The sequence below is a fragment of the Macaca fascicularis genome, chromosome 14, assembly GCF_037993035.2.
Source record: "Macaca fascicularis isolate 582-1 chromosome 14, T2T-MFA8v1.1".
NCBI lineage: Eukaryota > Metazoa > Chordata > Mammalia > Primates > Cercopithecidae > Macaca > Macaca fascicularis.
The window spans coordinates 77276967-77294817 of NC_088388.1; the positions used below are offsets into that span (position 1 = coordinate 77276967).

General features: G+C 41.5%; 1 protein-coding gene and 1 long non-coding RNA gene across 3 annotated transcripts in view; one reads left to right on the forward strand and one right to left on the reverse strand.

Moving 5' to 3' along the window:
- GAB2 (GRB2 associated binding protein 2) overlaps positions 1-17851 on the reverse strand; it is a 202101-nt gene that overhangs the window by 158946 nt on the left and 25304 nt on the right. The gene's annotated exons all lie outside the window — the stretch shown is intronic.
- Positions 8516-12824, forward strand: LOC141408497 (uncharacterized). Its single transcript, XR_012423571.1, has 2 exons — positions 8516-10855; positions 11164-12824. It is a non-coding gene; the product is annotated as an uncharacterized lncRNA (long non-coding RNA).

A 17851-nucleotide genomic window follows, 5' to 3' on the forward strand; every position in this document is an offset into this window, starting at 1 on the left:
TATATGCTGGGCATTATGCTGAATGCTAAAAACACAAAGATGAATAATATCCCTATCTTTAAGGGTTTGATATTTTATTGGAGTTGGACAGAAATTATATACATTAAATTAAAATACAATTTAGTAAGTAATATAATGGCACACAGTATTACAGAAATATAAAAGAAAGACCCATTATTCTCTCTAATGGGTGGTTAGACACACCAGGAAACTAAGAACTAAGAAAGAACATGTTATGGGTTTATTCTATGCATAAAACAAGGTGGATGGGTAGGGAGGGGAACAAATGCCAGAATGCAGTTGCTAAATTGGATCTTCAAATCAAGAACAGCCTCAAGTCTATGGAAATATTATTTTAATTGTAGCATGTAATGAAAATTCTATTTCATACACAGGTACACTGGTAACAAAGGGAAGACCACAAACTGCACACTTTGCAATCTTTGCGTATTTGGTTTATTTATTTTGTATTTTCTTTAGAGGCAGGGTCTTGCTCTTTCACCCACACTGGAGTGCAATTGCACAATCATAGCTCACTGCAGCCTAGAACTCCTGGGCTCAAGCAATCCTTCCGCCTCAGCCTCCCAAGTAGCTGGGACTACAGATACATGCCACTATACCCTGCTAATATCTGGGTATTTGAATGAAACTACTACTATTACTACTACAAAATAGTCTCAGTCTATCTTGTGAGATTTTTAAAAATCAAAGGCCACAGCTACTCACTTTCATTTTGAAATGGGGTTTTTTTGTTTGTGTATATATATATTTTTTAAGTCTGGGCACAGCTTAATTAAAGTAGTTTTTGAACCATACACAGTTTGAAAAATCTAAGGCTCTTTCTGATATAAAATGTCTTTTCAGTGGCAAAGATATGGTGGAAATAATTGTTTTAAAATGTTTAACATTAAAAAGGCATTTATTGGTATAGCAAATACATGGTAAAATTAGAGACAGATACATAAACAGATCAGCAATCTAGAGGTATAGTTCCCAATATGCCCACTGATATAGAGGTAAATGGATACATCTTGAGATTTACCCATTACAACTGAGTTTCAGATCCCATTCTAGAATCAGGTAGTAATCTGAGCTGAACTAGAGAGAGGCAGAGAAAGGGCCCGGCCACCTCAAAACTTGTAAAGCTTACATAGTCAGTGATATAGCCTTCCATTTCCCTCTTTGACTCACTGATTAATGAGTTACAGAGTGCTCTTCAGATTTTCCTTGGGGTCTATGTTGTTCTAGCTCCTCACAGAGGAAACTATATTCCATTTCATTCAGAAGCTTCATACACAGACTCTCCATTGGCTTCTGGTGCCTGCCAGATGTGCTCAGACCATCCTACTCCTTATATCACCCTTCTGCCAAATCACCTGCAGTACTTTGGATACAGCAGCTCTGTGCATTCCAGATTTAACTGTTTCCCATAGTCTAACAGAGGGAAGTTTATTTAAACTTGCATGTGCAAAAGATCAGAACGTAAGTATAATTAGAGGGGAAATATGGGGGAAATGCTAATCATATGTGTATGAACAGGACCAGATAGGCAGGCAGACTGTTTCTTCCTTAGAACTTCCTGGACTACAAATAGTTTATTTCTGCCTTAGATTGTAGTCAGCTCTTTTTGAGAGCTAAGTACTTACATCCCAGATGTGAACTCAAGCAGCAAAATGAAGATTCCTTAAGCAAAGTCTGCCTGTTTTGGCATTAAGAAGAAGAGTCCATTAATGATAAATAACAATACTTCTAATAAAGAGCTAGCACTGAGACAGTACTTGCTGTGTACCAGATACTGTTCTAAGCACTTTATATATTAACTCACTCAATCTTCACAACAAGCCTCATGAGATAGGTTCCATCATTAGCCTCACTTTAAGGATGAAAAAATTGAGACACAGAATACTCATCTAGTTAGTAAGTAATGGGATTCAAATACAGACCAGCCAGCACTTGCTACAGCTTTTTCATCTTTTAAGTAAAAGGTTGTGGTTCAGTATATGCGAAACTTGAAAATGTTGTCACACATTCTGTTCTGATTAAAAGATGGGGAATACATCCTTTGTTTACTGTAGGATAAGGCAAGAATAACCATGTAAGTCTGGACAACCTAGGTTTCAAGTTCTAATCTAGGCTCATGATGAGGGAGAGTTGGAGGGGGGCACCGAGACTGACTAGGGAAGTGTCTTAATCAGCCTGGGCTGCTATAACAAATTACCATAGACGAGGTGACTTAAACAACAGACTGATAATCGGGATATTTATCCCTGCCCAAATCTCACTTTGAATTGTAATCTGCAGTATGGGAGGTGGGGCTTGGTGAGAGGTGTTTGGATCATGGGAGTGGATCCCTCATGGCTTGGTGCTGTGAGTCTTGTGAGAGCTGGTCATTTAAAAGTGTGTGGCACTTACTGCCACCCTGACTCTCTCATGCTTGCTCCTGCTTTCACTATGTGATGTGCCTGTTCCCCCTTCATCTCCTGCCATGACTGAAAGCTCCCTGAGGCTTCACCAGAAGCTGAGCAGATGCCAGCACCATGCTTCTGGTAAAGCCTGCAGAACTATAAACCAATTAAATCTATTTTCATTTTAAATTATCCAGTCTCAGGTATTTATTTCTAGCACTGTAAGAACAGCCTAATACACAGATATTTCTCACAGTTCTGAAGGCTGGGAAGTCCAGGATAAAGGAACTAGCAGGTCCAGTGTCTGGTGATGGCCCTTTTCCAGGTTTACAGACGGCTGCCTTCTTGCTGTGTCCTCACAGGGCAGAAAGGCGAGTGGATGCAAGTTCTCTTGTGTGTGTTCACTTCTTATAAAGACACTAATCCCATCATGAGGGCTCTACTCTCATGACTTAATTTTCCCAAATGCCCCATCTCCAAATTCTATCACACTGGGGATTAGAATTTCAATATATGGTTTTTGGGGGACACAAACATTGAGTAGGTAGCAGGGGGTACAGGGGACCGGCATGTTGACCACATAAGTTTAACTCACTTTATTTTGAAGAACGTGGTAGCAGCAGAAAAGCTTAATATGCTTTGGAGACAAGTGAACTCAGCTTTAGCTCCTGACTCATAAAACATTTAGGTTTTATGGTTCTGGGCTAGTTTCTTAGCTTGAGCTTGTTTCTGGGTGACGTGGGAATATTATCTATTACATGGTATTGTAGTAAAGATTAAATGAGATGCAATGGGCTCATACCTGTAAAGTTTACTTACTATATAGTTAAGTACACAATACAATTTACACTTCACTCTCTCTCCTACTTTCCTATTTTCCCTCCACCCCGCCAGAGATAAGGAGGATGAATCTGCTTCAGACAAAAACTACTGAATAACTAGATACTTGTTTTACTATCCAGCACTGTTTCCCTTTCTCATGGTGGAAACTGCTTTTCATGAGATGTAAACATGATTCCGAGTGAAGCTGTCACTCATCCCTCTCCACACCTACCATGTGAGTGTCAGGTAAGGCACAGGTAGCTCTAGTCTGACTACTGTAGTTTCCAATCCCCTGGCCATAGTGGCTTAGTCCAGGGGTAGAATTATGACCCCAACTGTCAGTATCCTTCCCCAGGATTTTAAATTTGGAGTTCTAAAAGTGAGGACCTTGCCTTTTGAGTTACAGAGATGAGAGGACTGAGGGTTGCCAGTGATCTCCTTTCTTATCACCTACAGACAGCTTGCCTACAGGAGAAAAGAAAGTCAAACACAAACAAGCAGTATGAGTTACAATGAGCGCCCTTGGGCCACTGAAACATGATTGTGTACCCAAGGTCACCTGGTATCTAGAAAACATTCAATTTTCTGAGTTTCCTTATTATCATACCATTACATTTCTATTTCTTGCTTAAATTTACTTGAGTTGGCTTTTGTCAGTAGCAATTCCAAAAGTCCTTACAACATGAATTTATATTTTCTGTCAGACTTTTCTGCAAGGTGCTTTTCAGTCAAGATCCCATTCAATTCTCACAGCAATCCTGATGTGAAGGCATTGGTTCTCTTTCTCCCCTCACCCTGATTGCATTATCTGTGATGGTGTGAACCTCTTTGTAAGCCTAGGATCAGAGTACAGGATTCATAGTCACTTTTTTCTTTTTGTTCTTTTGTTTTGTTTCTTTGAAACAGGGGTCTTACTATGATGCTCAGGCTTGTCTTGAACTCCCGGCCTCAAGCAATCCTCCTGCCTCCATCTCCCAAGTAGTTGGGATTACAACCATGAGCCACTGTGCCCCATAGACACTTCTTATATTTAACCAAACCATATGGCAGAATAGAGGCCTTATATCCACTTACCATACCAACTAGAATACATTCAGACTATACCTGCTTAGATCACATGCCTAATCCAAAATAATCATGGTGGCTGAGGGAATGGAATGTGCTAACTAGCCAAACCTGAAGCATAGGATAGACGGAGCCAGCCTCCCCAGAATCACACAGATGTCTGAACAGAAATTAAGGTGTTGCAAGGAAGGAGAAAAGAGATGAATTTAAGAGAAGCAATAAGTGTTCATTATATACAAGGAAAATTGGAATGATCAAATTATTAAGATCATCCAGCTCTCTGAACCATCTGATCAATAACTCCTCCTGTTCACATTACTTCCTGTTGTGATCTCACACTTCTTCAGACTAATTTAAGACTGTGGTTCTCCAGAGGCTTCAGCTATTCTCCACAGAGAAGCTAGCTGGTGTGTCGATGACTTCTAATCACTCATCCTGAGTACCAAATTGAAATGCTGATTTGGCAAGATTATTAAAAGATCTCAAGGCACTTTCCAGAACACAAAAGACTTGATTAAAAGTGAGTATCTCGAGTCAATTAAAATGTCCTTGGCTGTCTTTCTTGTCTTGGTTTCCTTCTTAGTAAATGTAAATTCAAAATAACAGGGAAATAAAAAAGGTAAAGCTTCTCTTTAGGAAAGGGTTTTCTCACACAGTTGACGGACCAGATAGATTTCCTACTGGCTGGACTGACAACAGTGAGCAAATGGGTCCTGATACCTTCACCATCCTATGATTTTCAACAAGCTACTGTATTTCATTAATTCAAATTCAGTTCTTTTTAACATCAAAATCAGAATGTTTCCTACTGTTGATAGTGTCTTACAGTTAAGCTGCAGTCAGGACACAGTTGTCATTGCCTGCACAAGGGTGTACTTGGTTGTCATGTCTGGCATTGTGACTGGACAAATACAACCCTGAACAAATAAATCAAGGGCCATTTTAGGGAGAAACATGAATTTCAATAGTTGTGAGACTTTTTGCTAAGATCTTCTAGTAAGACCAAGAAAGTGCCAAAGTTGAAACTTGCTAAATACGTGTCAGTGACTTGAAATAAAAATTTGAAGACAATGTTGAATCATTTTTAAGAAACGTTGCACCATCAATACTCTTAATGGCATGCAGGGCAGTTATTATGTAGGCAAATATGGACAATGAATTAAAAAGTGATTCAAAGCTAGGATTGATTATGAAGTAGTTTTAAAAATTGTTTACTGATGTTTCATTTATACTTTTCTTTTTTGTGTATGCAAGAGAGTGATGGACGATAAACATATGTCCGCACATATGTCCGCATAAGTCTGTAAGCACTCTTTCAATAAGGCATTTATCCCTCTGCTTAGTGGAATACAAAATAATTGTGAATGACATTGAATGAGAACTTTTTTTTTTTTTTTGAGACAAAGTCTCGCTCTGTCACCTGGCTGGAGTGCAGTGGCGTGATCTCTGCTCACTGCAACCTCCGCCTCCTGGGTTCAACTTCTCCTGCCTCAGCCTCCCAAGTAGCTGGGACTACAGGTGTGTGGACCATGCCCAGCTAATTTTTGTATTTTCAGTAGAGTCGGGGTTTCACCATATTGGCCAGGATGGTCTCGATCTCTTGACCTCGTGATCTGCCTGCCTCGGCCTCCCAAAGTGCTGGGATTACAGGAATGAGAACATTTCTAAGGCCTCATTTGAAAATTTGGATGATAAAGACTCCCTAATAGCTGCAGAATAAAATGCAGATAAAACACAGCATTCAAAGTCCTCTATAACATGGCCTAAACCTACATTTTCCACTCTTGTCTCCTATCACACTTCCAAGTCCACTGCATACTGTGAAGTTAAACAATTCAAACTGAAAGCTGTTGGAACTTTAAATTATTCGGAGCCTTGGGAGGAATGTGGCTATGCAGCCTGAGTCACATGTCATGCAGCTGCAACTTCTGCCCCCATTCCCCACTCCCAACCTCCCCACCCCGTAATTAAGACCAAATGGCACCAGAGATAAGACCATCTCAGAATGTTGTCCCTCCTCATGGAGTAATCTTCCTTGGAATGTAGGAATCTGTAACCAGTCAAATCACTGTAATGTATGCACTGGTCTTGTATGGGAAATGTTGTAATTCTGTTCAAATTTCTGTGTCTCTGCCTATATAAGTGAAACCTTATCTTCTCTAGTTTGAAACTCTGACCCCATTCATTTGGAGTCAGTGTCTCCCAGGTGGCCATACTCAAGCTTTGCACTCAAATAGACTCTACTTAATCATATTTTCTGAATCTCACTATTTAAGGTTGATGATACCAAATTATACACATCGTTCCTTGAAGATTACCTGCTCCTTTTCACTTCTGTGCCTTTGTTTCTTCCACTGAAAATGTCCCATCTCCCATCCATCTCAGTAGCTCCATTTACTAGAAGGTGGTCTTGAATAGCTTCTTTAATCTCTCAATTCCTCAGTTTTCTAATCTTTAAAATGGGAATCTAACTTTAGGTTTGATTTGAGGATTTAATGAGCTAATACATAAAAAGCCCTTAACACAGAATCCAACTAACCTGTGCTCAAGCAGTATTGCAGTATTATCTGTGTCTTGAGAAATGAGTCTCAAAAAAGTAGTGAACTGGCCAAGGGCACACAGCTTATTTTAACAGCAAAGGTAGAATAAGAACTTAGACTTCCTCACTCCCAGAACAGAGCTGTCTTTAGATTTAAGAAATGGCTCTTCCTCCTCCCACCTCCTACAGCCAAATACTGATAGATTGATGAGAAAGGTTCTTCTTTTATCTCCCTAGAAGCCTGTTTCTCCCTCTTCCTCCTTTGCCTGTATCAGATGTCTTAAACATGTTACTAAAAACTAAAAGGTAAAGAGACAAAAAAGGTTCCATGTCTGAGCACATTCGACCCTGTGTTAAGCAAGTTAAATGAGTTTATCATTTCAGAGCCTCCAATGTATTATGTACCTATAGAGTCATCATGAAAAAGAAATATAGTATGGATTGTTTCTCAAATTATTTAATCAGAGAACCAGAGGTGGCTCTATCACATGTGTGAGGTAGGCCATTAAAACCTACACACTTAACTTTGCAGTTTCCTGCTGCTTAAAGAATAATAGCTCTAACTTCTTAACATATGAGAATCTTCATAACCTGGCCGTGCTAATCCCACCACTTCTCACATATCAGCTCCATCTCATCATTCCAGTGTGTCAGGAACAAGTTTCACAAGCTGTTCCCTTTGGCTAAAAGACCTTTGTTCTCTTCTTCTAGTCCAAGTTTTACTGATCCCTCCAGACCTGGCTGATGGAACGAAACCCTGACGCCTTCTCTGAACGTTCGCAATCAATTAGCTGTACCCTCCTCTGTGCTCTCATGGCACTTTGTTTATGTTGGAATTGCAGCATCTCAGTGGCTCTCAGTTACCATTGATTGATTTCCTTCTACACCTGGCTCCTGAAGGCCAAGGACTGTCTCATTTACATCCCCAGTGAGAGACATCCTGTAGGCACTCAGTAAAAGCCTACATTTCCTTAGCTCCCTTCTGCTGGGGCAATATTCTAAAACAAAGCTTTCCTGGATTCTCAAAGACCTGAGGTATGCTTTTTTTCCTAGTGTAAATAACAATAGGGATACTTACACTTTAATGCCTAATAGACCCTCCAAGAACAGCAGTGTATTGGTATTGAATAGTACTTTACATAAAATTAAGTCATCATGCATGGAAAGAAAAGGATTCCTTCCTTTTCAGTCAGTTGTAATCACGAGACCCTTTAGACTTAGCCACAATAAACCCTATTTTTCTAAACGTTCAAAAGACTGTCAAATATTGTTCCTCCAATTTTAATAAAGTCCCTGTAGATTTGAGAGCAGAAAACATTTATTTTATTTGTTACTAAAACAAGGAACTCTATTAAAAATCAACAGTATGAGATGAAAACTAGAGGTTATGAGCCATGATTCTTTTACTCATGGTAAAGGTTTCTGGCCTCTCAGATTCCCTAGACTAACGTTTCTCAGAAAACACATTGAGTGTATCCTTTGTCTGACTTTAGAAATAGTCTTCCAGCCAGGTGCAGTGGCTCGCGCCTGTAATCCTGGCACTTTGGGAGGCTGAGGCGGGTGGATCACCTGAGGTCAGGAGTTTGAGATGAGCCTGACCAACATGGCAAAACCTTGTCTCTACCAAAAATACAAAATTAGCTGGGCGTGGTGGCACATGCCTGTAATCCCAGCTACTCTGGAGGCTGAGGCAGAAGAATTGCTTGAACCTGGGAGGTGGAGGTTGCAGTGAGCTGAGATTGTGCCATTGCACTCCAACCTGGGCAACAAGAGCAAAACTCCACCTCAAAAAAGAAAAAACAAAAATGAAATAATCTTCCAGAAAAGGCTGTAAGTCATGACTGGCAAGTAGGGAATACTACCATTTCCACGAAAAGCTGGCATAAGATAAAAAATTCATTAATTCAAACACTGAAACACAAGGAATGGCATAGCTACAACGCCTTTTTCCTTTTATCTTTTTTTTAAGAAGTGGCGTCTCAGCTGGGTGTGGTGGCTCATGTGTGTAATCCTAATACTTTGGGAGACGAGGTGGGCAAATCACTTGAGCCCAGGAGTTTAAGACCAGCCTGGGCAACGTGGCAAAACCCTGTCTCTCCAAAAAAAAAAAAATTAGCCAGGTGTGGTGGTGTGCACTTGTAATGCTGGCTACTCAGGAGGCTGAGGTGGGAGGCTGGCTTCAGCCCAGGAGGCAGAGGTTGCAGTGAGCTGAGATCATGCCACTGCACTCCAGCCTGGGCAACAGTGCCAGACCCTGTCTCAATTAATTAAATGAATGAATGGCCACAGACCTCGTCCCAGGAGTAGTGAGTCAGGGTAAGGTCTCTGGGAGGTGGAGGGATTGAATGGGGGGGGGGATGATCTTCCAAGGTCCCTTCCCAGGCTCCCAAAATCTTGGAGCTTTACTCGCTAGTATCACGGGCTTTCCTGACATCACTTTTCAGTGATGCAGGAGCGGACAGCTTCGTTGCCCAGAGCAGCAGGGAGGTGTGGCAACAGAGGCATAGCCTCCAGGGAAGGCAGAGCTGACTGAAGTGTTTGTTCTTGGGAAGATCTATTCATTGATTTTGTACCAAACCTGACGCACCTCGAAGGTGACACCAGGTGGGTGTCCACGTCACACACAGGAGTAAAACTCTTCCTAGAGTAAATGATAACGAGAGAGCTGAAGGTAGATGCATGCTTGAACTCCCATATGGGGGTTATGTGGGAGATTAATAGGTCTGTGAAAGAGAACTCCAGTCAGAGTAAGAAATACAGCACACAAATAGAGATTCTTGGTCCTGAGAGTGCTCGCAGGCACTTCTGGAGCTTCTGTTATCAGGAAGCAACTGAACCGCTTGAGGCTAGAAATTATGCCATCAGTGGCTGAGGCCAGAGATCTACCCAAAAAAGCAGATCTTGGAAATGCTGGTACTAGAGCAGTTCCTGACCATTCTGCCCAAGGGACCCAGAAGTGGGTGCAGAAGCATCATCCACAGCATGTCAAAAAGGTTCTGGTCCTAGTGGAACGCTTGCAGAGAACCTGGTGGAACAAAGAATGATGTCATAGCCCATGAGCTTTAGTTATGACACAAATCTACACACACAAAGAATTCACACATGAGAGAAGCCCTTTAAATGTCATGAATGTGGGAAAAGATTCATTCACAAATCCCAGCTTATTAAACACCAGAGAACTCACACAGGTGAGCAGCCTCATACTTGTAGCATATGCAAGAGAAACTTTGGCAGGCAGTTGAGCCTTCTTAGACACCAGAAACTCCACAGAAGATGGGAAGCATGTCCAATGTCTCCAAACTGAGGAAAGTTACCATGTAGAGTTTAACCTTAGATATGATGAAAGAATACAAAATTATGAGGCACCCAATGATAGGAATCTGTCATCAATAGAACATTTGGGAGGGGTACATGTTATGCTTAACAAAAAGTTATCTAACCTGTCTTATTCAGCATTGAATCTTCAGTGCCTAGCACAAGACTGATACATAATTAGTATTTTATTAATAAAAAAAATGGAAGTGTAGCTATGAGACATCTTTACCTATCTATCTATATGTATGTATCTGGTTATTTGAAGCTTCCCCATCCCCAGGCAGTGCTTGACAGATATATGATGGTCAAGACTCTTAGATTCATTCTTTATTTTTTATCAGGAGAGATGGAAAATAAGAGTACCTGGGCCCTCTCAAGGGAGTTCAGAGAGAATTACTAAGTTAGGGACAGTTTCAATAGCTATCATTCTATCTATGTGAACAACCAAGTCCAGGACTCAGGGAACTTTATAACAGAAAGAGGATTCAGTGTTTGCCCTGGGAGAAGTGCCCCATTCTAGTTGCTTCTTTCATAAGTACTCACTACCACAATGTCTTCTGTCAAGGAATTACAAGTAGCAAGGGAAGGTCTGGCTAAAAGGACAGACCTAGGGACCTTGTGAGCACTTGGTATCTCTTCTCTTGCTGACTCTGTCAACACAGATACACAAAATGAAATGATGAAGGAGGCAGTCTTGGCCCTCATCCAGGTATCTATTTCTTTTTTTTTTTTTTTTTTTTTTTTTGAGACGGAGTCTGGCTCTGTCGCCCAGGCTGGAGTGCAGTGGCGCGATCTCGGCTCACTGCAAGCTCCGCCTCCCGGGTTCACGCCATTCTCCTGCCTCAGCCTCCCGAGTAGCTGGGACTACAGGCGCCCACAACCGCGCCCGGCTAATTTTTTGTATTTTTAGTAGAGACGGGGTTTCACCGTGGTCTCGATCTCCTGACCTTGTGATCCGCCCGCCTCGGCCTCCCAAAGTGCTGGGATTACAGGCGTGAGCCACCGCGCCCGGCCCAGGTATCTATTTCTTTGTAGAAAGTACACATAAGTAGTGAAGGTCTTTTTCTGACTTTCATTATGTGCACTGGATAGAGGCTTTCAAACTGGTGCCACACTGCTGCAGGGCCTAAAGGAAAGCCTGTCTTTATGGCTGATCAGCTACAACCCTACATGCCTGAATACTCTGCAAGAAGGCCTGAAGGTTTTGCAAAACTGATTTATTGAGAATGGCAAGGAGAGCCCTGTGACCTCTTAGTGTTGGTGCACAGCTAATACCAGGAGGGAACATCCTGAAGTGTCAGAGCAAAGTAAGGCGTGTGGCTTAGAGTAATGACCCCAGTCAGGGCCAGGTCAGATGGAAATTGTTTACTCATGTTATTGGTTTTCCTCTCTTCCCTACTGGCCAAAGTGACTGTCTCTTATGAAAAGACAATGTGATGTCAAGGGAAGTTGGAAGGCATGGATTTACATCTATGTCAGATCCTGGTTTATAAATGTTGGCCAAGCCTTCTATGTATTTATTTCATAAAATTGTACTTTTAAATGAAAATCACATTTCATGTTAGATTTAGACATTAAACAAAACTTTGTTACCAAAATAATGAATGAATGAATGAATGAATGAATGAACGAGGTGGGGTCTCACTTTGTCGCCCAGACTGGAGTACAGTGGCTAGATCATAGCTCACCGTAGCCTAGAGCTGCTGGGCTCAAGCAGTCCTCCTACTTTAGATTCTGTGCGAGCCACTGCAATGGACTATCTTCTTTTTCTTTTCTTTTCTTTTTAAAACTCTTCTTTTCCTCACACTGTATGACCTCTGAGGCTCCAACTACTCCTTATCTGGCATGCTTCCCACATGATCCTTTGGGCTGTCATCTTCTCTCGATGTACTAGCATTGGTCTAGGTTTTCAGATACACTTTCTGAAATATGCATTTCTAAAGTCTGGGATACAATATTCTTGCTCTTTACTGCTAACAAACTAAACTGACCATCACGTTATCAAGTTCTCATCAAGTTGTATTAACAAAATCTTTACCACTGGGTCAGAATTAAGTTCACAGTAACAGCGGTCTCTCAGTGGGTTGAGAAAGCAAAGTTGTTAACACAATCGAAAAGGATGTGTAGAATTGCTTAATCATTACATAACCAAATAGTTGAAATCTGCCATCACTCACATATCCTGCTACTGTCAGACTGTATAGAGTTAGCAAGAAAAATCCACAAATAAATGACAGAAGGGAATCACAATGGAATAAGGAGCTTTACTCACAATCTGCCAACTACCCCATGTAGAAAGTGAGGCTCAGAGAGATTAGATGACTTATCCAAAGCTACATTCCTATTAAACAGTAGAGCCAGGATTCAAATTCAGTTTATTTTATATAGAGACACCAACCAGGCACTAGAGGAAGATTGCTTGGGGTCAAAATGTGGTTCTTTCACTTTCTAATGGAAACATCTTTTGCCATTTTCCTAAATACCCTGTTCCTTAGTTTCTTACCCACAAAAATGGAGAAAATAAAAGTGAAGGTTAACTAATACATAAGAAATGCACAGGACACTATATATAGTAAGTGCTCAATATGTACATAATATGCATAATAAATTATAACTCCGCATTTTTTTTTTTTTTTGCGACAGAGTCCAGGCTGGAGTGCAGTGGCACGATCTTGACTCCCTCCAATCTCTGTTTCCTGGGTTCAAGCGATTATGGTGCCTAAGTCTTTCAAGTAGCTGGGACTACAGGCATGCACCACCACACCCAGCTAATTGTTCTATTTTTTAGTAGAGATGGGGTTTTTTGCCTTGTTGGCCAGACTGGTCCTGAAGTCCTGACTTCAAGAGATCCAGTTGCCTCAGCTTCCCAAAGTGCTAAGATCACAAGCGTGAGCCACTGTGCCTGGCCTCCACATTGTTTTTTTTTTTTTGAGACAGGGTCTTGCTCTGTTGTCTAGGGTGGAGTGCAGTGGCATGATCACAGGTCACTGCAGCCTTAACTTCCTGGGCTTGGGCAATCCTCCTACCTCAGCCTCCTGAGTAGCTGGGATTACAGGGAAGTGCCACCACATCCAGCTATTTTTAAGAATTTTTTGTAGAGATAGCGTCTTGCTTTGTTGTTTAGGCTGATCTCAAACTCGTGGGCTCAAGTGATCCTCCTGCCTCAGCCTCCCGAAAAGCTGGGATTACAGGTGTGAGCCACTGTGCCTGGCATCATATTGTTTATAGATGGGGTACACAATATATTCCCAGAACATAATTTCTCTTATCTTTATCCAAATGTTCTCTGCCAACTACTGCCCTCAGAGCTATGGGTATCCTTAGAGAACAAACTTCAAAATAAGCAAATGCAATGATTCTATTCCCACCATCAGTTCTGCTTACTTTTGTTTTGTTAAAGGGAGAGAGACAGAGACTGAGAGCAAGAGCAAGAAAGAAAGTTAACTCTTACCTTGCCTTAAATCATACTTCTTTGGATAGAAATAGAAGAATGAGAAATTCCACCTAACAGAGAAATGAACTAGGGATGTGTTGGTCAGAAAAGATGTTTCTTCTAGAAATCTACCTAAAGAGTCTGTCAACAGAATTCAAACTGATATTTAATGAGTACATATTAAGCATTTACTCAACAGGTGGTAAAATTAGCACAAGACCTAGTCTTTGCTCCCAAGGTCCTCCTAAGCTAGCAGAAGAGAGGTATTCATGCTTCTAGTTTCTTGGCAGAATGTGTTAAGTGCCAAGATAGAGTCTCAATCAACATGTTCTGAGATCAGAACAGGGAAAATGACATTTTACTTTGGGGGAAACATCTGAGATTGACATGAAGAACAACTCCATGTTCTTCTCTACCTTTTCTTTTAGAGAATGACAGAGAGAAGCATGTGGTTTTCTTTTCTTTTTTTTTTTGAGACAGCGTTTTGCTCTCGTCGCCCAGGCTGGAGTGCAATGGCGCAATCTCGGCTCACTGCAACCTCCGCCTCTGGGGTTCAAGTGATTCTTTGGCCTCAGCCTCCCAAGTAGCTGGGATTACAACCATGTGCCACCATGCCCGGCTAATTTTTTGTATTTTTAATAGAGACAGGGTTTCTCCATGTTGGTCAGACTGGTCTCGAACTCCTGACCTCAGGTGATCCACCCGCCTCGGCTTCCCAAAGTGTGGATTCCAGGCGTGAGCCACCGGGCCTGGCCGTGGTTTTCTTTTCAGGTGAGAATGTTCTGAAAATAGTGGTGATGGCATAAATACACTGAAAACACTGCATATGTACACTTCTAAATGGTGGCTTTTATGGTATGTGAATTATATCTCAACAAAGCTGTTATTTTAAAAACAGAATTGAGACACCATAAAGTTGAAGCCCCTTTTACCATCCCTGCCAGTCAAATCCCCACAGGTTACCAATATCATCAGTTCAGTATCACACTTTGTTATACCTTTATCCCTCACAATGCCTAGCTGAAGTTCTTGCACACAGCAGGAATTTTAGGCATTTGTTGCATAATAATGTTGTACATGGGTAAGATAATACTTTGTTCTTTTCCGCATAATATAGATCTTTTTGTATCTACCACCACATAAATTCAGTAGTTCAGGACCAGGCAGCTTTAGGGTACAGTTTATGTTAACACCACACACGTCACGCGCAGTAACAAAAGAGAATAGTAGTCACTGGCTCAAAGCTTACCAATCACAAATTCAGTTAATAGAAAACCTTGATATGGAAGTTCATGAAAATGAGATACCTTGCATCTGTTCCCTTGGTTTACAAAGGGTTTGAAATAAACAAAACTAGGCTTGGTGAGGCTATTGCTTTATAGCCCACAACAGCAAGCTGTAAACAAGTGATTTCTCACTAGGTCAAGCCCAACTTACACAGAGGCCTTAAACAGTCTCATAAAAAGACTTTTTCCTTTGGGAAGCCGAGGCAGGAGGATCACTTGAGGCCAGGAGTTTGAGATCAGCCTGAGAAACATAGTGAGATCCCATATCTACAAAAAAGAAAATAAAAACTAGCTGGGTGTGGTGGCAGGTGCCTGTAATCCCAGCTACTCAGGAGGCTGATGCACAAGAATCACTTGAACTAGGGAGGCGGAGGTTACAGCGAGTCAAGATCGCACCGCTGAGCCTGGGTGACAGAGCGAGATTCCGTCTCAAAAAAAAATATATATATATATATATATATATATCCCAATATATAATATATATATATATATTTTTTTGCTCTCTCTCTCTCTCTCTATATATATATATAGCTAAGAGACTGGTGGACCAATAGAGGCCTATGGTTGGAACGAAGAGTTCTCAGTGTATAGAGACTTTGAGACAGATGTCCAATACCACAATCTCCTCCAGTAATGGGTTTGTGCACATCACTCCAAAAGACAGAATGAGTCTCAATAGGTGACTCAGGAATACATCAGAAATTAGACACTGAAGTAGAAAATTCCACACAGATACCAATGTAGATATCCTCTTCTCTCTCACACAAATACATAGTAAGCATTACATAGTCAGTTATATGTATGAAACATCAATGGTTTGCCAGACACTGTTCTAGATTGATGAGGATCTGGAGATCAATAATGCAGATGAAATCCCTGCCTTGACCAAGTAAGATTTTCAGCAGAAATAGGGAAGTGGGCAGTACTCAGAAAGAGGAAGTATTTACTCAAAGAGTCCTGATTAGGAAGTTGACCTTTGAAAAGATTCAAAGGAGATTTTATCCTGAAAAATAAATATTATTGTGGCAGTTTTAAAAAATGGCCAGCCTGGGCAAAATGGTGCAACACCATCTCTACGAAAAATTAGCTGGATGTGGTGCCATGCACCTGTGGTCCCAGCTGTCCAGGAGGCTGAGGTGGGAGGATCGCTTGAGCCCAGGAGGTTGAAGTTGCAATGAGCCAAGATCAAACCACTGCACAACAGCCTGGGTGACAGTGAGACCCTGTCTCTAAATTTAAAAATAAATAAAAATTAAAATGACCACAAATTCTTTGACACTATCTACCAAGAGGTTGGGAGTCTATGTTCCCTTTCCATGAATCTGAGAGGACTTGTGTCTCCCTTCAATCAATAAAGTATGGCCAAAGTAACACTATGTGACTTCTAAGGCTAGGTCACTAAAAAAGGCCATGACATTTTCATCTTGGCCACTACGACATTCACTCTTGGAGCCCTTGAGCACCATGTAAGCAGTCTGATTGCTTAGAGACTGCCATGAGAGGAAGCCTGGGCTGCATGTAAAGGCCACTCGTAGGTGCTCTCATCAACAACTGCAGCTCAGCAGAGCCTGAGTCATCTCAGCCCTGGTGATAGGTATGTAAGTGATGCTTTCAGAGGATTCCAGTTCCTAGCAGTCAAGTCATTCTGAGCCATTCAATCCTTCCCAGTTGGAGCCCCAGATATTGGGGAGCAGAAACAAGTTCCTGCCATGCCCTCTCTGAATTCCTGACCCACAGAATCAGTGAGTAAAATAAAATGGTTAACTTATGCCATTAAGTTTTGGGCATGCTTTATCATGACTGAAGATGTATCGTGAAGCAAAAGAAACTGGAACAAAGATGGGAACTGACAGAGAAGCAGACAGCTATAGAAAATATGAAAACTGGTTGGGTGCAGTAGCTTATGCCTGTAATTCCAGCACTTTGGGAGCACCGAGGTAGGCAGATCACGAAGTCAGGAGTGTGAGACCAGCCTGGCTAACACAGTGAAACCCCATCCCTACTAAAAATACAAAAAATTAGCTGGACGTAGAGGCATGCACCAGTAATTCTAGCTACTCAGGAGACTGAGGTAGGAGAATTGCTTGAACCCAGGAGACAGAGGTTGCATTGAGCCGAGATTGTGCCACTGCACCATAGCCTGGGCAACAGCGCGAGGCTCCATCTCAAAAAAAACAAGAAAACTGTATTTTCTTTGTCTAAGACTAGTTTGAAAGAAACCATTATCTCAATCACAGTGGACTAAATAAATTGTAACTCTTTTGATTGTTATCTATTTTATCTACAGATGCTATAATAGAAAATGTTTCAGCTGTTAGGAACAATCAGTGCAGTCGAAAAGGAATATGGGTAAGGCACTACTCTGTCTGGCTTTTCAGGATGGGGCTAACATTCCTATGATGCCATTCTGAGTTGTCCATGAACCCATTTTTGCCTCTTTCTGTTGATGCATGGTACATAATAGGTATTCAGTAACTTCGTGGAATGACCGATAGAGTCTAAGGAGGCAGGAGAGAGAGAAGATATTCTGAACAAAGCACAGACCACGGTGGGCAAAGGTAATGAAGATGGGAGTACTGGGGAGAACAGAGAGACCCACTTGAACCCTGTTCTTCAACCCTCTCCATCCATACACCTTTCCTTAACATTCATGAGCTCATATCTTTAAGTCTTTAAACTGTTCTCATTGAAATGTTACTTTTCCATCTGTAGATGAACTCCTGTTCATTCTTCACACCCCAGCTCAATTATAATTTTCTCTGCAGCCTCTGACACTGCCCCACTCCAAGAGGAATTAATCACCCTATTCTACTTTCTTGCAACACTTTCCACCATCTTATCTCTTTCTTTGGTACCTATGTGCCAACACCAGGTTGGAAAAGAAAGATGACTGTCCTTGAGAAGTCCCATAATTAAGAGAAGAGACTAAAAACACAGTCACGCTGCAACGTCATAGGAGCTGCACAGAGCCAGGATGTTGAGGGAA